Source organism: Diorhabda sublineata, chromosome 7 (assembly GCF_026230105.1).
Source record: "Diorhabda sublineata isolate icDioSubl1.1 chromosome 7, icDioSubl1.1, whole genome shotgun sequence".
NCBI lineage: Eukaryota > Metazoa > Arthropoda > Insecta > Coleoptera > Chrysomelidae > Diorhabda > Diorhabda sublineata.
Window position 1 is genome coordinate 25,014,558 of NC_079480.1, and position 24,377 is coordinate 25,038,934.

General features: G+C 32.8%; 1 protein-coding gene across 9 annotated transcripts in view; it reads left to right on the forward strand.

The window, feature by feature from the left end:
- The window catches only part of LOC130446940 (teneurin-a), a 556,419-nt gene that overhangs the window by 301,635 nt on the left and 230,407 nt on the right, over positions 1-24,377 (forward strand). For 3 of the 9 annotated variants that reach the window (XM_056783489.1, XM_056783488.1, XM_056783490.1), the window contains one exon: positions 17,187-17,282. The exons of 5 other annotated variants lie outside the window; for them this stretch is intronic. The gene's annotated coding sequence lies outside the window, so the exon portion shown is untranslated. Of the gene's footprint in view, positions 1-3,174; positions 3,246-17,186; positions 17,283-24,377 lie in introns of those variants that run through there. One more of the 9 variants, XM_056783492.1, reaches the window with a different exon arrangement.

The window sequence follows — 24,377 nt, forward strand, 5'->3', positions numbered from 1 at the left end:
TGTCATGTGTATCTTGTTTATATATCTCATTTTGGGTCTACTTCTTTTATTTTGCCTCCAGTTCTTTTATACGGATCTGCTTCTCCAGTTTTTGGTTTTTGTACCTTTCACCACTTGTATCACTTATTTGACTAACTGCGTTTATCTTTCTTTCCCTTTTGGTTCCATATTATGTCTACCTTTTCTTACCTACATGAGCCATGGTTTCGTTCTTCTTACCTCGTTCCTTTATATATTTGGCTGTGCTACTATGGTTTTCAATATTAAGTTCACTTGTACCTTCTTCAATCAACATTGTTTTAATTTTCTTATATCGTTTCGTTATATATTGAGTTTTGTTTCTCCAGTTTTTGGGTTTTAGTTCATTTTTACCTTGTCTAATTGTCTTAATTAGAACCTACTTCTTCTATTTTGCCCCCTATTTCACACCCGAAGCAAAAGAACAATCAAAATAATGGAGTGAGGAGGGTTCCAAAGAAGGCAAAGACCATTCCATTTGCAGACAAGGTCTTGGCGTCAGTTTTTTAAGATGCGCGTGGGATAATATTCATTGACTATTTTGAAAAAGGAAAAACCATCAACGGCGAATATCATGCGAACTTATCACAACGTTTGAGCGAAGAAATCATCCAAAACGACCGCATTTGGCTAAGAACCCTATTTAGATTCAACCCACTAGGATAATTCACTGTTCCCAGACTCGGTGGTCAAAGATTTTCCAACAATGAAGAGGTTATGTCAGCAGTTAATGACTATTTTAAGGTTCTTGACGATTCTTCTTCTATAAAAAAGGTAACGAACTTATTGAAAATCGCTGGGAAAAGTGTATAGACTTGAAAGGAGATTACGTTGAAAAATAAATATATTTTTGTATTTTCTCTCTTGGACAAGGTATTTCTGGGACCATCCAGGTATAACATGTACCAGGTTGATTTGAATTATCATATATTAAAGGAGAAAATTATTTATTAATATTTATATATTGATAATCGTTTATACATCCCTATAGGAATAGAAAGCGTTGAATCAAGAGCTCTTTGACTCTTTTTCTATGGTGAGTCAATTTATATTTCAACCAATTTTCTCTTTTGAACTTGATTGAACTGAAGTTCATTACATGTTTTTGCTTTTTATGTTAAATTGTTAACCCCCTCGTATTTCACTATCGCCATATTCTAATGTTTATCACCAGCAAAAAATGGAAACTCGCTGGTTTAGGTGTGTATATTTAGAGGAGTTTATATTGAAAAATAGCAATAAAGCAATTGGGAAGTCAAACCCTCATTGATAAGAGAAATTATTATTTCTTTTCTTCATATTTTCCCTGTGATTAAACTAAAATAGATTTCACCACAATAAATAACAACTTGTCCTCATGTCACCACCCCAGTAGGTAGCCTAGGAAAAAAGTAATCGAAACATATTGTTCAGATTTTTTAATAGAGGAACGTGCTCCCTGATAATACTTCCACTATATAAAAGCTGCATAAAGTAGGTAGCAATAATAAATCATATAAAAAATAAAGGGACATACTATAGGGATCGTGTGGCACCGTTTTTATTAACTAACTCATGGGCTCCAATACGTAACGGTCTTCGGATGACTAAACTACAATAGAATGGATTATTTATGACGTAACATTTTACCCTTCAGGTATGATTATTTCGTCTTGGAAAACACACTCTCCTTTATGAATGATGATCCCTATTTTGATTTTAGCGTTATAATTCTTTTTCTAATTGTAGGGAATACATAACATATTGGAATTCAATGCAGCATGCTTGTCAACGTTAGTTAGACAATATTATCAATAATCAGATCATTATATCAGACTTGCTTCGTTTTCGGATGACCAAATTTCAATAGAATAGATTATTTATGACGTAACATGTTTCGGGTTTCATTATTTAATCTTGGAAAACACTCTGTTAAGCTGATACTACACGATGTGTCCAGCGTTTGTGCCAACATTCGCGTTCCAACATACAGCTGAACATTGGAAGAAAGACTGGATGTAGTGCGGCAACTACATTATGCATCCAACGTGACAAAAAAATGATGGTCGACATACAACATATATTAATCATTTACAAATAAACTGCATGGTGCTGGGAACTTTGTTCATACAAAACACGTTCCATTGACACCAAGAGGACAAGAAGTGTGTGTAGTTGTACCACAAGTGTTGGTTCCAACTTCGTTCCAATGTTGGGTACAGCTTTGACGCGTGTCACAAAATAAATGAAAAAAATAATTATATAAGGTGGGTAAGCAGTGCTTGAAATAAAGCAAATAATTGAACTTTTATAGTCATAGTTATTTGTAGACCGACATATGAGTATGAAACAAACAGAATAGAATCATAACCAAATAAATTGAAATATATATTCAGATACGTTGTTTATATACACTAGAATATAACCCAAAACTAAAAATCACATTTTTTTCAGAAACAATTATCAAAAATATTGCCTGATGTCTACATATACATACATATAAGTACAACTTTCTACTTAGACTTAAACAAAAAATGATAGCTAGGTACAATAGAAAAACAAAAAATATTTATTGTAGTGGCGATATTTCTGAGACTGGTTGCAAATCCATTAATTACTTGTCTGAAATTTCTCGTTCAATTGCTCAGACAATCTTTATTGAAGCATTATTGATCTAAAATAATTTTTAGTGATTCTCAACTTTGAAAAAGATCGCTCGTCAGAAGCTACAGATACAGGCAATGTCAGAAGAATTTTCACTGAAATGTTTACATTTGGAAGGGTGCAAATTAAATTGTTTTAAAATATATGATATATTGTATGATACTTGAAGTAATGAACACAACTTTGACGCTTCCAATTCATTAAACAAATCATTGTACTCTATATCCTTATTATCCTGGTCTGTCAGTCGTTCTTCAAGGACAGATCAACGTTTTAAGAGATCGCTGTCATATAAATTGAATATGTCGCTGAAAATCCAAAAATCGTATCCTACTCATTTAATGAGTAGAATTGGTTTTTTAGGAAGCTTAAAGGTTGATCTATTCTTAAGAATAAATTAATTTTTAAGGCGGTTTTCGAACCCTTAGGGCTCTCATCCCGGTATTCATAGTGAAACAGAATTGGTATAAAATTCCTCCTGACTGTTGGTAATGGCGAAAAGTTTTCCTCAATTTCGAGAAATGATGTACAAGAATTTCTTGGTCAGATTTATATTGCTGGAAGTGATCATCTAGACTTTTTAGGTAGGTTTGACATACTTCAATATTAATTTTAGCAATTTGTATTTGTTTGTTGTGAGTATTTATATGAAATTGAACATCATATTAAATAATAATCCCACAAATAAATTTTGTACAGACCTCAAGAAGGAGCTCGCTTTATGTCTTGCATAAATGTGAAAGTTATTAGCTTTAGCTACTTCTAGAAGAGTTTGATGAATTAAATAAAGTTTGATTAAAGATTGATAAAGTTTATTGTAGCATCTGCCACTTTAGAAGCGTCATTTACAGTTCAAAACAAGGTACAAAATGTGTCTATTACTTATACTTAGATACGGATTAACTTCTTCGAAATATTCCTGCGTCTGTGATGAACATTGGCGTGACTGGGTGAGATTAATTTAATTAATAATTTTTTTTCAAATAAATAGAAATATGGCATTCTTCAGAACACGGGCTAATTAAGATAATGAAATTGCACAGTGTAGTGAGGTGGTAGAATGGTATGGTATGAATTTAATAATAAAGATTTTCATATACAAATATGAATTTTCCATTTATCGAGTAGTCATGAAAGGGATTTCCGTGGATCATTCCAGAACCGAAAAACATGTAAAAAAAACTTAAATTAGTTGACAAAGCTACTCAAGATTTCATACGTAGGACATTTTATGGTTTATTTATAGAAACATTGCGTCAAGTTTTGTCAGCTTATGGTTTTAAACACAAAAAACTGAATAAACGGATGGCAATAACAGAATCGCCAAGGATAGTACGATGGTGACAAGATTATTTGAGTCAGATAAAAGACTACCGAAGTTCTAATAGACGAATAGGGTACTTAAAGGGCTCAGTTTACGCCTGGTACCCTGTTTAAACCAAACTCCTTCACCGGTGGGTACATTTTACTTGTCTATTTATAATTCGTTTTATAATTTGATAGTTGTAGCAAGTTAACGAGGTATAATAATGATTTTTCTGTATTTAGGACTACATTTAAGTGCATCTGTTTGAGGGATCTACGCCTATGGTAGATCAAACAAAATTGTTGGCAAGGGTTTTTAAAATCTGCAATTGATATTGGAAGAACTGTAAAACAACCATTATCATTTGGTTTCTAAGTTTCTAACTTGATTTGGCATGAGTTTGTAGACGTATTTTCAACTTAATAAAATTAATCGTTCAGCTATTAACCTTCAAAGATGCCCAGTTTCTATAAGAGAAAACTGAAATATTTTGTTGGTTAAAAATTAGGTATACAAAATTTTAATGTCCTTTAATTCAGAACTATCATTATCTACGATATATTTTATATAATCTCTCTATTATAATTATAGTTTTCAGTACTTAATCATTATTCTAAATGAGGGGTTTATTCGCAGATAAAGGTTTGCATACTGGGATAAACAAGCACTTCAAACTTACCCTCTGGAAATGACACAATGCAGGAATACAATACTTGTTTCCTACAAGTACCTAAGGTCTAATCCCTCTATTATATTCAAGGTCGTATTCCGATTTTTCTCGTTCGTTTTGATATCACCGACATCAGAGTGGGATTATATTTACCGTTTTATCATGGACGTCGTCATAACTACGAAACGCACCCTTGTAGCGGTACAAAATATTAAACTACTCGTTATAACCAGGGAGGTGTGAGATTTGATTAAGTCTTCTTATTTATTCTCGCTATTTGAAATATTTTTCCTAATCAATAAACGAGACTTGTTCGAAAAACTGGGAGGTAAATGTATTTTTTTAGACATCGGCTCACAATATTCGATTATTACCATTAGCATCTTAATTTCTGTACTATCTCTTATAATGGTTTATAAAATTTGTCAAAAATATCAAGTGTTGAAATTTCTCTCTGGATAATCAATAACTTTAGTTGACCTTGTATAGATCTTACCTTTGGCATTTAACATTCGATTGATTCTCAATCTGTTAGTTATTACTGATTTATCATTATTTTATGAATTATATCTTTTTTCTTTCCTAATTTCCATTGTTCACAATTACTTTCGGGTATTTAGATGCATTATTTCATTTCCAGACCTTCACATATACTAGATTTATATACAGGGTGTTTCGGAATAGCCCTCCAATCTCTCGGGAAATGATTTGGAGTAAAATAACTTCGTTAAATGCCTAATAAATGCATCAAACTTTCAAATAAAACTTCAATTCTGAAGAGAATGATGTGTACAATCACGATAAAAAGTGAATGCAAGTTGGAAATATCTTTATTTTACTGAATGAAAATCAGAACAAAAATGAGCAAATTGGTGTAACTTTTTATTGAGGATATACGCATCATTCTCTTCAGAATTGAATTTTCTGCAAGAATTTCTCGAAGTTTAATGCATTTATTGGCTATTTAACGAAGTTATTTCACTCCAAACGCAAAAAAATTTATTTTGGAGTTGAGTTTTTTGTATTTTACGTCAATTAACGTAAAAACTATTACAGTTACAGATCTGAGATCTAATATATTAAATTTTTCAAGTCAAAATACGTATAGACCAAAAAAATTTGAATGACAATTTCAGACCAGAGACATTAAATATGGATTCCTATTATTGGTGGATCAGGAATCCGGGGGAAATCTATCGCTCACTGTAACTCTCTTACGAAGCGTTTTTTGAAGTTTTGTTGTAACAACTTGTTTCCTTATATTTATCTATAGAATCATTCCCTTAGAGGTTGGAGTGGTATTCCGAAACACCTTGTATATATATATATATATATATATATATATATATATATATATATATATATATATATATATATATATATATATATATATATATATAAACTCATTATCAAAGATCTCTGCTTTATCTCTAATCTAATTAGTCTTGAAGACAATTTACTCTGGGTTTCTGATCACAAAAATAACTAGTAATAAATTCAATTACCATTTTTTTCACAACTCGGAAGATTTCATATCATTTATTTCTCCAATCAAGAGAAATTCATTTTAAAATGATCGGTTATCATTAAGGAAACAAAAAAAAACTTTTATAGATGGGAAATGCAATTATCAATCCATTTTATTGACCTTATTATCAAGAAGAAGTTTATCGTCTGCCAAATTATATTTCGTAGCTCAGCATTATCCATAGATTAGATAATCATAGATTCTATTCAACGACAAAACTGAAAATATCTATCTACTCATTACATCCTTATATTCAATTTTGGCCAAAAAATTGATTACATTTCTAGAAGGAATCAGTCCATATGACAAACTTCTTTGTTTTAGACTATGTTTATATTTTTCGCTTTAGGAACAACCAATTGTTACCAGAAGCAAAATCTAGGGAAATGCGTGGTTGAAGGTATCCTTATTTTCACCATATTCACACCCTTGCGTTTCTTTCTTGTCCAAATATTGGCTGATAAACCAACCTCAACGTTGTATCAACTCATGAAATCCATAGTAATAAATACTGTTTGGTCTCTGGTGTATTCTGATTGATCCATGGTTATGGATTAATTAAAAAATCATTCTTAATTCAAATATTCATTCAATCGATTTAATAAGCTGCAGAAATATTCGTTATTCCTTGTTTTTCCATTTTCAACGTTGCCACTGTGGGTCCTAAAGTGTGCTAGTCATCATCACGTGATAAAACAACTTTATGGTTGAATCAACCCATGAAATCCATGGTTATAAATACTGTTTGATCTCTGGTGTATTCTGGTTAATATATGGTTGGGTTATTATTCAAAAACTACATTGTATTGCGATTGAAAGATGATAAATTGTTTTGCTGAGACACTAGAATTTCTTTCGAATAAACGAAGTGTAAATCTTGTTCAAGTGATCTTTCAAAATAAATTCTACTGAATTATGTAAGTAGAGAGCTCGAATAATTGATTTCTACAGTCGCATTGGACATTCATTTTGTTTCAAAGTTAATGAAACTGCAATTATAAGATTACTGCAAATATTAATGAAATATATCTTTCCAATTTTGCTCAATGTTTTTGTTGTTCCTGTTCATAAGTATCTTATTTGTATGATTCTGTTATTTTTAACCAACACATAATTATGAATTAAGTCCTGACATCCTCGAAAATAATTTAGCAGGCTACGCTAATGGGATTAAATTGTTCGCTCGACATATTTAGCGAGTGTTATTATCTGCGATCAAAGTTGGGACACATCATGGTTTACACTTCATTTCTCTATCTGAATCTCGTCCTTTTCACCCCGTATTGATTCTTTTATGTCTAGATGGAGTAATAAAGTTTAGGAAAAAGCTTAATATAATCGGGGCATTCACTTCTCGAGTACACTTACGGTTGCAAAAATTTTTGAAGTGGATGGCCTATTCACATTTTTTGTTGTCGCGTAATTTGTTTCCGACGTTTTTGCCGGGATGCTCCTCGTGGGGATTATAATTTTTCTATTTCGAAGAATGATGATAATCGTATAAAAAAGTCCTACAAAGAGAAAAAATGTCATAGAAAAGAGGAATGTTATTGTAACTGTATATAGTACTTTGAGTCAAAGCATTTCATTAAGGACAAGGAATTTTAAATCTACTTTTGTTTAGGATGTTGTTTTTTAATACACAAGCATTTACGAATTTAGTGCAATGTTGATATTAAATGTGTTAAAATTAATATCTAAATAATCTGGAATGTTTTGGTTTAGTAACAATTAACGAGAGATTTAAATTTACCGCTATTTATGCAGTCAAGTAATAACAACCCTAAAAAAATAAATCGACAGCTGACAGTTTGAACTTAGTAAACATGGAGCACTACTCAATAGACCAACGGGTCTCCATTATAGAACAATATTTCAAAAATAATGAAATTTTGGCGGTTACAATTCGAAAATTCCAAACAAAGTTTGGTCGGAATAGAAATCTAACTTTGTCAACTATCAACTAAAAAATTTCGGAAAACAGGATTGGTTAGAGATGCCAAACATACTGTCAGCCAAAAACAAATTGTTCAAATGTAAATTTCGAAACAGTGCGTGTGAGTGTCGGTGACAACCTAAGAATCTCAATTGGACATCGTTTACAACAAATGCAGATATCAAAAAGCTCTCTATAGCGGATACTCAGTAAAGATCTACATCTGAATGTTTAAAAGAGTCAGTCAACAAAACAACTGATGCCTAATGACCAAAGACATCGAAAAGGGTTTGTTGAATACATTATTGAGCTTCAACAAAAGAAGTTTCACTTTGATGAATTTGTTAATCGTCAGAATTACCGCTTTCAAGGTTCTGAGAACACACATGAGATTGTCCACAACGTGTTAATGTCAATTTGGGGGAGGAGGCATAATTGTACCATATTTTATTGAAAATGAGTCTGGTCAAGCAGTGACTGTTACTTTTGCTCAATATCGAGAAATGATAGCAGCGTTCTTTTTGCCGAAATTGGTGGATATGGCCAATATGTGCCACATGCCAAACAGCCCGTGAAACACTTCATTTTCTGCATGAAACATTTCCAGGTCATGTTTCAGGTGATAGGTCGTGTGATTTAACACCATAAGTTTTTATTCTATAGGGTTATTGAAAATCACAGTCTACTTCAACAAGCTCACAATCAGGCGTGTTTCAAAGGAAGAGATTCAACATTGCATTGAGGAAATTCAGCCAGTAAGTGTATACAAAGCCGTACGTACACCACGTAATTCAAATTTTGGGACACCCAATATATATTTGAAAATTATTAGGGAGATATTAAAGACAACATATTGCCCGAAATGTTGGAATGAAGCATGTAAGTACAAATATAATCATGAGCAAAATCAAAAATAAAAGGAGCTAGTGATCACCGAATTTCCAAGAGAACGAAGGTCAAATACTTCGATTGGAGGAAAAGAAAATGCCGAAAAGTTTAATTCAATATTTAGGTGAGTGGACTAATTGGAAGACCTCGGAAAAGAAAACGCAATCCGTCTTCCAAAGATACACAATTGGAAGAGGCCAACTATGAACAGAACCATTTAGGAAGGTCAAGGGTCGTAGCGGTCTCTAGCACTACAGAAAAAAAAGAATGGAGTTGGATAGTTGATTGGTTTATAAAGAAAAAAGAAAGAATGTATTATCACATCCCATTATCTCTGGCAATAAAGTAAAACTATCCTTCAACAGTCTTATTATTTTGCGACAAAGTTTTTTAAATCACTGTAGGGAAAAGCTTTCAAGACGTGCTCGCTTCAGTGTCCCGAGAAAGAGTGAACATACAATTCGATCCAACGTCTTCCGTGGGTGCGTGTGAAAGGTAGATGTATATTAGTATACTGGTTTTATCTAAAACGTGCTACTAGGTATATTGAACAAAATCATGTTAATTATTAGGTTATGAAAGAAGAGTGGCTTGGAATTCCTAAAAGAGGTAACTTAGACTTCCCTGAGTCAAGAATCAGTCAGTCAGGAGTCGAAGAGGTACTGTTTTGTTAAAGGAATTATCAGCGGAAACCTCCGCAATATTCTATATTACTCCCTTGGATGTGCATCCGTAGTAATCATTAATTACTTTGTATTTAAATATATTAACTGATTCATGAGCAGCAAATATATAGAATCATCAAAAAAACTTGATTTATTTTCCTTTGGAATAATGATGTAATGATAGACACAAAAAATGGATTGTATTATTGTTTCCGCATGACATACCAATTGGACTAATTGTTCAATACATTCTTCATAAAATTCCTCTCCGCGGATTTCTCATAACCGTATTATTTGTACTTCGAGCTGGAAATCGTCAATTTACTTCGGATAGTACATCCAACCAGAAACTAATATGGCATTTCCTCTTATTTCATTAAGACTTTATGACTGTAGGTTATGCTCCGAGGCCTCTCTCATCCCTTCGAACGAAGGCAATAACACTATGAAACCACCATCGATTTCCCCTTTCAAGTAATGTAAGAGGAAAAATGAAGATTCGATACAGTACGTTTGTCAACGGATAAAAACTAAGTAATGCGTAACTACGTTTACTTACACTGTTAAAAATATTTACTATATAAAATGTGTTTTCTACTATATCGGTTGTGATAAATGGAAAATCAATATTTTAGTTTAATTTTATGTGAGAATATGAACGTTAATTCGATGTTACTTTAAAATCACCGTTTAATTACATCAATAATCATTAGATTAAGAAAAAACAACAACTGCCGTGCAGCTTGAGGTTCAGCTATGGACTATGTATGTAGATATTGGAATATTAAATACACCACGACTCTAATAATATTTTATGTCCCCATTTCTAGCTGCGATACTCGGAAACCCAGCTGATCTGTTAATCCCACTCCTCTTAGGAAGTCCAGAATGTGGACTGGCTGTAGCTGCCAGAGATTTTCGTCTTCTATATCAAGAGCTCACAGTCCCGATAGGACTTCTGTTAGTATTCGTAGATTGTTCTTACTTAGGTTGACTTATTTTTTGCTTCTATCTATCTTCTTCACCAATGCTTTTTCTATTTATCTATAGCTCATACAACAGAATGTAGTTGAATGGTAGTTGAAGATTTATCACAACTTGGTGGTAAACAGATACTCAAAGAAATTGAGGATATTCGAACTTGAAATTTAATTATATGTCTGGTATAAATTTCTGACTGTTGAATGCCATGAATGTAACAAAGAACTTAGAATACAGCATTGGAAGAATTCATGAAGAAGTTTGATGAAATAGAATATCTAGATAATAGTCAAGGAATCACTGCAGTAACTCTTAACATACTTTGAATCAACCAATAAATTTTGTGCGATTCATTCCCAAACTTATGAAAGAAGATTATTTCTAAGCTCTTCTATAGTTTGTGGTTGTGGATTGTAATCATTTATGGTTCTTCATAACTAATTTCAAGCATTCTCTATTTGATTCAGATTGGGTCGAAACGGTAGATGTAGACAAGCCTTATTTTTTATTAATACTAAAACCATTGCAGATCGATAAAGTCTTACATACTTATCATGTTTCCATCCAGTACAATCAACTCAATATGATCATTCTAGAAAGGTGTGGATTCCTTGAATACGATATTGATGCGAAAGCGTCAATAAATTGTAGCTTATACGTAGGTGTGAATAAATTTGTCTGGATAACGAATTCCTCTAATCATTGTTGAAAGTTTTAGGTAAATAGATCTAGGATTGATAGCTCATTTGGCACTTAAGCAAAAGCATTATTGAAATGACACTTTGCGACACATTTAGTCGATTTTCAGTATAGCAAGTAATTTTGCCCGTTTGCAAATTTTTCTTCGGACATGAAAACTCATGAAGAAGCACCACAATTGAAACACCACAAACATTGAATAATTATTTTTCCTCATGAGTACAGTGTCAAACAAATTTATGGTCACGCTTTGTATACAAATATATTAGTAAATGAATTTATCTCTATTTAATTCCGTAGAAAACTGGTGTCTGGTTGGTGAGTTGAGAATGAACCAGTCGACCATATCGAGATAGAAATTCAACAGGTTAATTAAATTATGTAAATTCTGCTTCACAACTAGATGACATGAATATGTAAACGTATATTTATAAGGAATGCATCGATATAAAAACTAATTTGCAGCAATGGAATTATGCATACATATTATCCTCTTTATTACATCTAATATTTCTCATATTATGATTGTGTTGAATAGTAGAAATATTACTCTATATATTCCAATTAAAACAAAACAAACAATTATTTAATCATTTATAATAAAACATGTGAAAGTTTCCGAGTAAGTGTTAGTTTATTGAATAATCTTGTAAATAAAATATGCGAGAATACAGAGATTTTGAGCTTTCTATGATTTGTAGTGAGTTGTAATTGTGTGGTAATGATCCAGATTGATAATAATTGTATATTTTCTTCTTGTTGCTTAAAAAATGTAACTTTCAAAATCTCTAGGCTCTCTTTCATTATTCATCCTCCGCTCTTTTTATTACACCTCTCCATCGGTTTACGTCCACTGCTGTTTCTCTCCACTCATTTATTCCCACTCTTCTCAAATCTTGTTACCGTTCCCATCCATTTCTTTTTCGGCCTACCTCTTCTCCTTCTAATTCCCTCTCCCTTCATTTGTGCTCTCGTGGCAACTCTGTTTGCATTTAATCTGCACACATGTCTCAACTACCTGACTCTTTGGGCTCCGACTATTTACGTGCTTAGCTTATATTCTTCTCCATGACTCAATGTTCATTTTCATAATCCCCAGTATTGTTCTGAGTACTTTCCTCATCCACCTTCTACCTTTTCTGTACTCTTTTGTGTTAGCACCCAGAACTCACAACCATACAATATAGTCTACATAATCATTGTTCTGTACAATTATATTTTTGTTGCTTTGAAGATTACTTTTGCCTTGGGAATATTGGTTAAGAGCCCCATTGTTTACTACCCTTTGCGGATTTTCTAATTCTTTCGTCTCATCATCAGTATTTGTAATCAACACTCCTAGGTAGTCGAAGAAAGAAGAAAAAACACATGGAGGAGAAACTGGAAGCGATAGAAGAAAATATATGATTGAAGAAATAAGAAATATTCACCAGAAGGTGAGAAGTGCACAAGGTAAAAACCTAGAGCAGTCTAGATGAGCTAACAATCATCGAGATCAGAGCTTGAGATTTGGAAGGTGGATCGATTATTTTGATAATATACTAAACAATAACAAAGTAAACTCCAATATTATGGAACAACAGGCGGTAGAGCAGGATGATTTGAGGGAAGTAGAGGAGCCTTTAGACACGGAGATAGAAAATGGGTATGCTAGATCTGCATAAAAAAATCTGCAGATTGATAAGAGAAATTTGGAAAGAAGAGCGGTTGGCGGATGATTACAACAATGATGTGATATGTCTTATCTATAAGGAAGGCGACAAAACTTAACACGAAAACCACAGGGGCATATGCCCTTTGTCTATCCCAGAGGGGATATGACCAACAAAGTTTGGACCAAAATAATAAGAAGCAAGGGGGCTTTAGAAATGAGCTAAAAACAGCGTACCAAATCCTAACCCAAATAACAATAAAGAGCAATAATTAAGACCAATATTCAGAGCTACATCTACTGTTCATAGATTATAAACAAGGTTACGATACAATAGAGAAGACAAAGTTGTATGAGAAATCCAGAAAACTAGTAAGAATGGTGAATCTAGCCTTGAATAGAATTGAGATTAAAGTATTGTGTGAATGAAGGCTAAAAAGAGAGCTGAAGCAGAGAGACCTCTTATTCATGTTTATAACCTCACATTGGATGTAATAATTAGGAAAATGTGAATTGATTTATCACCGGAAGCATCAAATTTCATCATATGCAAACGATATTGGATTGCTAGCTAGATTCCAAGGGAATTGGAAAAAGTCTATAGTAAATTGGAGAAGCAATCAAAAAAATTTAGCGTCAGAGTGAAAGACAAAATACGTGGATATGCTACGGCAAAGGAAAAATTAGTGAAAAAACATACCTTCCAGAATAGGAAATGGGAAATATCATTTTGAAAATGTTGCTTATGGTGTAATTTAAAAATTTGTACAAATTGTGTCATGGTAGTTATCAATATTTGGAGAATACTAGTCTCTTTCCTAATGTAATTTTCGATAGCTTTTTCCATCGTCTTGAGTAACAATAGTCCAAAGAATGTGATATCCCTATTTCCAACTTTTGTTATGAAAGATACTTCAGCTCTTCTCTAGAGCTCTGGTATATATGCCAATTCTATAATCGAATGTGACAAAATGTTTTCTACTTAATTATTATATCACTTTTTTTCTGAAAAACTCCAATTGCTCTATGGTGATCCAAATCATATGTGAATTAACACAAATATCACCAAGTTAAATATTGAATAAACAATTAGAAATATAACCGATTGTATTAGAATAATTTTTATTAGTGTATAATTCAATGTATCATTCGATTTATTATGAGTTAGTTATTAGCTGGGGTTTTATAAAACTCTTCACCCTTTTTACAAGGGTGACGTATCGAGGGTTACGAAGTTTAGATTTTCAAACTTGGTTATGACAGGAGATTTAATTTCTTTGATTTTTTTTTTCATTCAATCTTACGTTGATCTGTTAATTATAGCTCGGCGATATGAACAAGAAAGAAACTTAATTATTCAATTATGAACAACTTGTTCTGTATGACATAACTGTCAGTTAATTGAGCGTGAAGTTAATTTGATTCATAATCGAATTCTGTCGACAAGAATTGGAAGGATTAGCAGCAGCACGTGATTTTTGGTTTGTACATTAGATCCTTTTCTATAATTTGCTCCATTGTTTGTTAGTTTGTTTCTGAATATATTTGCAATCCAGAGACCCAATTTTTATTTTAAGAAATTAAATCCTTTCCATACTCAGAATACTTATTTCGAAGGATGTTTTCTTTTTGTTTTTATGTTCTATTTTGATTGAAGGAACCACCACATAATTATTGGAATGAACACTATAATTTTCACATGAAAATGAGTTTTTTCGCAAAATATATATAACCAGTTTGAAGTGAGGTAGATTGAAACACGTGGACCAATAGTGTGGCCAACCATACTACCTGATCTTACCTCAACTTGATTTTTTTTGTGAGGAGATTTGAAAAGTCAAATCTACGTTAACCGATGAGATAATCAAGAAGACTTAATAGATTAGACATCAAATAACTCGTGTAAATCAGGTCTACCATCATCCTGACCTGTATGAGCTGATGATCGGTATGCAGTTTGAACAATTCCCGTGAGAAATACTTTTGGTTTAGAGGACTGCCTAATTAGTTTTATGTCGATTATTATCAATTTTTTCGTTTTTTCCTCTCAAGCTTTATCAAATATTGTGAAAAAACTCAGTTTTGATTTTTTTTGCAAAACAAACAGCAACATATATTCCTCTTTCTAGATCATATGGGCTAAATTCGTTTTTAAGTTCAGGTACACATTTGCCTACTTCTGCCTCTTCATCGATTACTTCCAAAGTGTCTTCTTCTTCATCATCTTGAATATTGGCTTCGGTTAGTGTACGCTGACTTCTCTTTGTACATTTCAATGTTTTTTCTCCAATTTCATTTTCGTCTTTTTCATTTTCTTCGTAACTAGAACCTCAAATCTCAAGGTTTCATTTTTTATGTCTTTTCCTTTCCTTTTGTTGAAGTTTAACCCTAATTACTTATTCGTTTATTGAGATCACACAAAGAGATATTGTCAATCTTTCCCACAACATGTTATCCAAATCTTTTATTTCGCATCTTTTTCAAAACTTCATGAGGATAGAATGGAAAAATTTCTAACGCTCTCTGGTATAAGCTTTTTGGCATCAGTTTGTATTTTCCCATTAATTGCTATTATGAACACAATTAATTGTCGACTCTTTTGATTTTGTATCTGTCAATAGGGACCTCGAAGGCTGCTACATTGGACTGAATAGACCAACATCGAACAGTTAGGTAATTCGGTGGCAGCAATACAAATATGATGTTTAGTCTTTGATAGGCTTGAAGAATATCAACATTGATGTGTGAAGATGAATTGTGTCCAATAACCACTTTGGGACAATTTTGTCTTTTCTGCCCAAGGTACACTTATCTGCTGGAGCCAGTCTTCGAAAGCGCCTGAGGCAAGCCACTTGTTTTTATTGTAAACTATTTGTGGTAGTCCTCCAGACAGACCATAAATTGAAAACAAATATGAATATCTTCACATTCTCTCTTCATGTTAACATATTTTTCAAAAAGTCTGTTGAATATTTCAACTGTTAGCTCACTCTTCAGCTTTAGGAACAAAAAATAATCGGATTCGTTAAGGCTGTACAGTGGGTGTTCAATCTATGTGAAGCCACATTCGTGTACAGTAGCATTCGAAATCGAAGCGGTGTTGACTGGAGCAATGTCATGAAACAAGCGCACATCTCGGCTGATTTTGCTGCTTTATTTTGACTTAAATGTCTTAGTATCATCGTAGAAGACAATAGTTTCATAAACCGTTACAATTGATTAGATTTCACTTTTGGTAAAGCTCTAAAAATCGCTCACATTTTACTCGACGCTACTTTTGCACTCTACTCAGAGTTCGAGGCACCTACTTCGCACTAAATCCTTGGAACTCTTGTTTCGGAAATGCTGATCGATGCTGCAAATCAGGGATATATGGTGGCTGTTCAATCCCTGTGAGGTCACATTTTTGAACAGAAACTTTGGAAAACGAAGCAGTGCGGATTGTAGTAACCATCGAAGGAAATCCCGCACGTGGATAATCTTCTGATTATTTTCGTTCCCAGAAAAAATAATGGATACAAGTCGATGTACACAGCCTCTATTCTGTTTTTGAGTTGTGTTGGAATTATTTCTTCTTTAGTCAAGCGTTTTATAACTCAATTGGAGAAGTTTTTCGAAGCAACTTTATTGAGTGGTCGTTGGAGCTCTTCTAAAGTAAATTGGATTAAAGCAGCAAGATGAAACTTTGTGTAAAAATTGTTGAAATATATCACTGACGCGCGAGTAAAGATTTTCGCTAACGTACTTCGTAAATGGTTTCAATTTCTGTTGAACTTTATGCCTGTTATTTTATATTCCTAAAAATTTATTTTCCTATAAAAAAATCTTAGTACGGTCCTGGACCATCAACATACCTTCCCAACTATGCTAATGAGTAGTTGCGATGGACTGTCGCGCCGCTCCCTTTTTCGGCGTGAGTCAATCTGGGATACGCACTGTGAAGTTCGTTTATTCAGTAGGCTATTGCAATTTGCAGGGGATCTGCATGGTTTGCGTCTTACTTGTATTTCGTCCTCAGCACTCGGTGTATCTAATAGTGTTAGCGTTACGAATTTTACCAATTTCTTCACCCTATATGATATTTCGAATATATGAACGGGGAACATAAAACTGCACTCGATCGATAAAACCGAATTAATATACGCATTTTTTACTTTACGAATACGAGGAATGTAAAGCGAAATAATATCTTTTGTTGCAGAAATTTTGTTTTGTTTGAGCAAGAGGAAACTTGGTTGTTGTTTGCTAAAAATTGAAGAAGAAGAAGAAGAATCAAGAAGAACCCATCAAAAAGATCGTAATTGAATCATTTTTTACCTTAAAACCGATTTTTGGCTTTTTGGGACAATGTTTTAGCTTGGTTGGAGTTTGAGATACTTGGGCTTGGGCTCTAGAGCGGTACACAGAATAAAAAGGACCATGGAGCGCTCTAGATGTTGATATGTCGAAGCTAGTTGAATTTGTTGAGAAACCTCGATAATGCACAAAATAACTGTGCCTGTACGCGCTCGTGACTTCGAAATTAACCAAATTTTTACGCGATGAACGTTAAAAACATACACTCACATTTCATGGACAGTTTGTGGTTGCACGTGGTAATATAATATTCAGTAGAAGGCTCATCGATTTGTTATAGAATAGAAATAATTTCTCTAACAGTCAATTTTCGCATTTGAAAACTCCATGACATCTAACTCCCTGATCCAATCAACACTCAAAATGGGTAATTTTATACTCTCGCTGTCCCCTGGTTTTTTGGATCTAGAAAATCGAAAAATCATACGATTTCGATGAAATTTTTTCAAAATCTTCGTTTTTACGGTGGATTTACGAAAAAAAATGGCAAAAAAAATGAAAACTTATATTGGTGTCAGGATTTTAAATGTTCATGAAAATGCACTCATTCACGTATAATTGTTGATAACTTTTTTCCAAATAATCAAATGAAGTTGTTATATTTTTTTTTCATAATCTACACAAAAAAACGAACGAAATTGGAAAAAAATTCATACAAAAATGTTGATTCATCATTTTTTTGCCATTAAAATCTTTTTTATTAAGTAATCATTAAAATTATATGAACAAAAACATCAACAACAATCAAGTGTACAATATAAAAAGTTGACTTTGAAAAATTGAAAATTTTCACCATTAAAAAAATGGTACCTTACTAAGGTTAACTGTTGGAGATAAAAAATGAATAAAAACAAAGATTTTTCAATTTGTTTCCGAAAATGTTCGTTTTTTTTTGTGGAGATAAAAAAAAATATATAAACTGCGTTTCTGATCACATTTAAAGTCATAAAACTATATGAAATCTCCAGGTGAGATATTAATCATAAATCCGCCGTAAAACCGGAGAATTTAAAACAAATTCGTCGAAGTCCGATGATTTTTCGATTTTCTACAGCCAAAAAAAACGAGAGGACCGCGAAAGTATCAAATTACCTGAAAATGTACAGATTTTCTTATTGAATATTAGGGAGATACACATCCTGAAGTGTATCCACACTACAAGGGAAAAGAGGAAGGAGAAGACCACGAGGAAGCTGAACAGAAAATCTATGGCAGGATAGAGATAGATTGAGGTTAGAAATAGAAAAACATAGGATATTAATGCCTCAATCTGCCTACTGTGCTTAAAATCGAGAATACCGTGGACACTAACAATATTTCTGCTAGTCTGGAACTTGTAAATACATGGGATCTATTAGCGGTTTATGTCTTTTGGTATGGCATGGAAAGTATGTTATTAGAGAGATGGGTAATCAATGTGTGAAGTTTGTCTTCTCGGATAGATCTCGAGGAAATTTTATTATTATTAGTACTAGAACTGGCTGAATTGGCATCTGAGAAAGGTGGATGAAAAAGATGTCTCAAAGTCGACGGTAATCTCTGGTTATCGTCCATTATATTCTAGCAGTTTCGCATTTTGCTATCTCGATAGCTTCTCGAATTATTCTGGATTTAAGAGATTCGAGAGCAAAGTGGTAAGATGGATTCTATTATATCTACGTTGGAATTCCAAGGAGGAAGCAGAGGCCTTGTAGTTAAGCAAAAAGAGGCGAATCATTACGTGAAATAGACAGATTGAGACCACGGAGTTAATTCATTCATCGTTCATCAATGAGCAGTCAATCTTCTTATCAATGGCTTCAAACATCGTGAATTTTAAATATGATCTTAACGAATCTTATTATATAAATCTTATAATACAAATATATTCGATTGAGCGATAATTTTGAATGTCTCAGTGCAGTCTTTGTCACCCCCAAGATATTGCCCTACGCACAATAATGTACAAAGAATGTACCGGCGCAGGGAGCTCTATAAAATTTCATTAGTTGTTTGATCTAATTGAAATGCAGTTTTGGATTTAAATCATACGATAGGCGACACCTCCCCCATACATTCCATTTAGAAAGGGCGCCGTAATTTACTATACTATAAAGTTGCTTACGCCATTGTCGTACAGATTTAATTAAATTTCTCTTTATTTCTTTCGATACGGTTTCCGATATTTTTTTTACAATCGTTGGCATTTCGTCATTAATGTGGTGGAATATCAACAACGTTGCGTTTTTTTTACGAACCGGAACAAAATCTAACGAGGATTTACAACCGGAAGTTCTTTGTAAAATTTATTCACAAAAGTTGGTTCGTAAGTGAGTTTTATCAATATTAAGCATAAAATTTGATATAAAATAACGTGCGACTTCAATTATTGTCAATTACTTCGTCAATACTAGATGAATCCCTATTGTAGTGTTTCTATTAAAGTAATTTGATTTTCAAATTGAACCTACAACGACCCAAGTCTCAATTAATTAATACCGTTGCTGTTAAGATACAACTATGACATGACATATATAGGTGATAACTTTTAGTACAGAACCTAGGAGCAGAGGTTCTAGTGAAAATATCAGCCACCAATTTCCAACCAACGATATTGCATTAATCGATTATATGTATATAGACAAACTTATTGGAATACTTGAATCTCATCTGCTAGTTGTTGAGCTTAAATTGCTTGTAATACATGCTGAAAGTAAAAGCGAAGAACGCTGTTTCAACAAACATCATAAGCGACAAAGTGATGAAGATTACAAAACCATGCTCAATAACTTTATCCTACAACTGTTGGGTAGATTGGAACAGAACATGAAGTTCTAATGAAATCGAGGTGTGGGTATTAATAAACGAGACTAGCGCTGCTACAGACGAAGTACGCATGCGCCAAAGCTAGCGTCTGTTTAGTCTAGAGTCTACTATTGCTATTGCGATATCTACCGTGTGTGTAGACAAATTAGTGTAGCCCTTGTTGGTAGAAAGTAACAAATTGTTGGAAATTTTCACATGAAACTTATGATTTGTTGATTGATTTAGGACCTTCCAAGATGAAGATGAAGATGATTCACGTTTAGGTCGCTTTTCCATCTCAAAAACGTACGCTAAGTATTAATATCAATGCTAAATCTATGGGAATTTTCAAAGATACACACATTCTTTGTCAATGTGCAAACTCCAAATAAAAATATCAACACGCGAAGATTGTATGCGAAACCGGTACTTCATTCCGCAGTTTTGGTCAAGAGGTTTCTAGCCGAGTGAGACATCCCAGTGCTAGACTACCTACTTAATTCGACGGATCATGCACCATAAGTAGAAACTCAATCTGGATCTGTTGAAGGAGTGGAAAAGAAACGGCTCGCGTTCTGAAAGAACTGACGGAAAAACATGCAATAAAACATTCGCATGAAGCGATGTTGAGATGGAGAATTAAATATTGAAGGTGATATATCAAGATAAAATATTTTATACTGTACGAGCTACAATTGAAATGATGAGACCAAATCAGAATGAATTAATCTCTTTCTGTTGTGATTCACACTGGTATGAGTTTTTTGACGAGCTTATGACAACAAGACTTGGAGAAGTAGCCATTCGGTCTTCCTTGGTCTCAATATGGCTAATTCATGTAATGATTCACTACGTTTGATTGATTTCAATGCCTCAGGCTGCTTTGCTTACTCCTTGGAATTTCAAACTGAAATTTCGGTGCATTACTTCTCGTGTTTTCTTTCTCCGTCTTTCTATAAACTTTAATGACTTTTTTTGTTATTCGTGTCTCCTAATACTGCATATTTGTATTTTTGTCTTCTCTTACTTAGTCTTTGCATTTCATTCTTGGTCTTTCTCTTTAATATGGAATCCAGCTCTGATTCAGTCAAATTGTCATCAATTATGGTCGATATAGTTTTTTCTAGTCAATAGAAACTAATTAAATAGTAAATGAATACAATCCAGAAGCGGAACTGGAGTTTTCCATTCATCAAAGAAATTACAGAAGAGAATATCAAGTAGCAAATTTTGCGCAACATGTGTGAATAAAAACAAATAATAAATTTTATTTGCTCCAAATTCTCAATCACAAAATTTCTCTTATTATTAAATAAAGTTATTCATATGAATACATTACATAAATACTCAAAATATATGTTCATGGAATATACTAGATTTGCCTGTGTTGCATGGTTTGAGAATAAAATAGTTTTGAATAGTTTATCTACAATTTTTATTATAATTTCAAAATAAAAATTTAAAATTTCTATAAATTCAAAAATTTTGTAGGCAGTTTAAACATTTTAGTAAGGACAACATGTTGTGTGACGTCATAAGTATAAAATAAACACTGAACATATGATATAAAGTGAATACGACAGTTATTATCTGGGTTATTCTAAAATAAGCGTTATTATTAAACTTTGATCGATCTGAAAAATAGTATATAAATAGTGTTTTGTGCCAAAATGTAAGAATACCACGACTTAAACACCTATTAAAGTTTTTTTATGATACCAAGAAAAATCGAGTATACAACAAAAATGGTTAGGTTAGTCGTTTTGACGATCCTGCGAGATGTCATTAATTCTAAGATTCAAATTCAACTTATTTTATTATTTTATAGTGATTGAATTTATTATGCTTCTAATTTTTAACGTGATTATGTAATAATGTAAGAAGTTAATCACTTTATTATTCTGTATATGGAAGCATGTTTTATGTGATGTCTGATAATCAAGCTGACAACTGTTCAATGTTTTTTGAAGTGAAAACCAATGAGAATCGTTTTCTTATGTAGTTAAAAATTTTTGCTATTTCAATTAACCTTCCATTAGTCGCGCGTGTATCTACGAGATACATGGCTAACTTTTTGCTAAATATTTATTTATGTAATAGCTCTACAAAATGGAGATTTGCAGTAGTTCTCGGCAGATGTATCTCGAAGTCTTTCCTAGAAGTACAATCGGCTGATTTCACTTTTACAACCCCTGGCCACCCTAAACCCGTTCGACCGCCGGATTTGTATCTGCTAGATACAGCGCGACCAAAAGCGGTAGTTTATATTCAGATTTAGTTGGGATAAGTTCTCGTTCATTTTGACGTTTTGTAATTATTCAAACGTAAATTTTATTGTTTTTAAGTGTTTATTTGTTTATTTCGATATACAAAAAATGAAAAGTTGGTTTCATATGTCCCGAAAAAAGGAAAAACCGTAGTCCTTATTTCCAGTTTGCATGTGGCGTCGAACGAAGTGGAAGATGCTTCAAAAAAGCCAGAAATAATATCATTTTATAACAACACAAAATCCGGCGTTGATGTGGTCGACAAGCTTTGCGCTGCTTATAATGTTGCTAGATCAACTAAGAGGTTGCCTATGGTAATTTTTTACCATTTACTGAACATAGCTGGAATCAACTCGCGGGTGATATTTCTTGGAAACAAAAATACGTTTGTCATAAGAGGAGAATATTTGAAAAAATTAGGAGTAGCCTTGCTAGACGAACAACTAAAAGTGAGGGCCCAAATAAAAAGTCTTCCACGACAAACCAAAGATTTGCTCAAAAATTACAAAACCTTGGAAGCACAACAAGAAGTTCAAAAGGCAACACCTGGACCAAGTAAAAGAAAGCGATGCAAACCATGCTATGTAGAAAATAAGAAAACGTCAGTGTCTGCATATTATTGTAAAAAATGTGGAATTCATTTATGTATAAAACTCCATACAAATATGATTTGTAATAAATGTTATAATAAAGAAGTTGAAGAGGGTGATTACTCCGATTAATTTTATAAGTTTGTAAAATATTTTGAATAAATAATGTAACTTTAAACCTAGTTCTGGCGATAATCTAAATAAAATTTACACATTTTACATATAAAATAATTATTTTCTTTTACTTGCAAAAATGTTAAATTAAAAGTGCAGGAAAGAAGTATTCATATAAAATTTGCTGTATTAATATATTAAAAATAATAATAACAAAAAAAAATTATTTAATTTATGTATCTGCTAGATACAACGCGACCAAATACGTTAGAAATACCCGCGCGCCTAATGGAAGGTTGAAGATATAATTTTTTTACTTTTAAATGAATAGTTCACTTCCCGACACAAAAATTAAGAAGAATAAATTAATACTTTTTGAAAAATACAAATACCCTATTCCACACTTGATATAGCACTTTTTATACTGAAATAAAGTCTCAAGCAATTTTATTCCATAAGTGGTTTCCACACAGTATGCCAAATACATTAGTTATCATTTATCATCAATATATTCCGACATATTCCGTAAAATGTCATTAACCTAATTCCTCTAAACGTCTATTCCTATCCTCCCTTGTTGCTGCCACTGGTAGCAAACTTTACTTTGTCTCAAATTACATCAATTTTGGATCAATATCAAAATAGTATCCCAGTAGAATGTTCGAGGATGATGCGTTTATCTTTCTGATAGCTTCCAACGGAGCGACTGGTTCGACTACCGTGCCAAATACTATTTTCCTTCTATTCGCCTTGCAATATTATGTTGGTAGGAGTCGAATTTTTTGCGAGAAAAGAATTTGCACAACAATATCCGGCGAAAAAACCTTATTGAATAGCTTATTTCCAGATGAACTGCATCATTCATATCGACATGCCTTTGATACTATTATCATTTAAAATAAAATTTCGTATTATTCAGAATAGAGTATATACAATAGGAGAGGTCTTCTTTTTGCACATACACATTTTTTTCCATAAAAAAACGTTGTCAAATTATTTCACCTGAAATATTTAACCATTTTGTTCAGAGCTGAACTTAAATATGGAGAGAGAAATATGAAAAACTATTAGAATTATTATACATGGTGATTGATTAGTGTGATAAGTTCAGTGCCTCATTTTTACTTAGAGATATCAATTGGAAAATTTGAGAAAGTCTAGTGATAATTAGTCTTCACATTGCAATCCACAATTGCAATGCAGATTTGCATAAATATTGTAACAAGTTCAATACCTTGTCCAATGTACAAATTAATGTTTTGCTGGCAATTGCTGAAAATC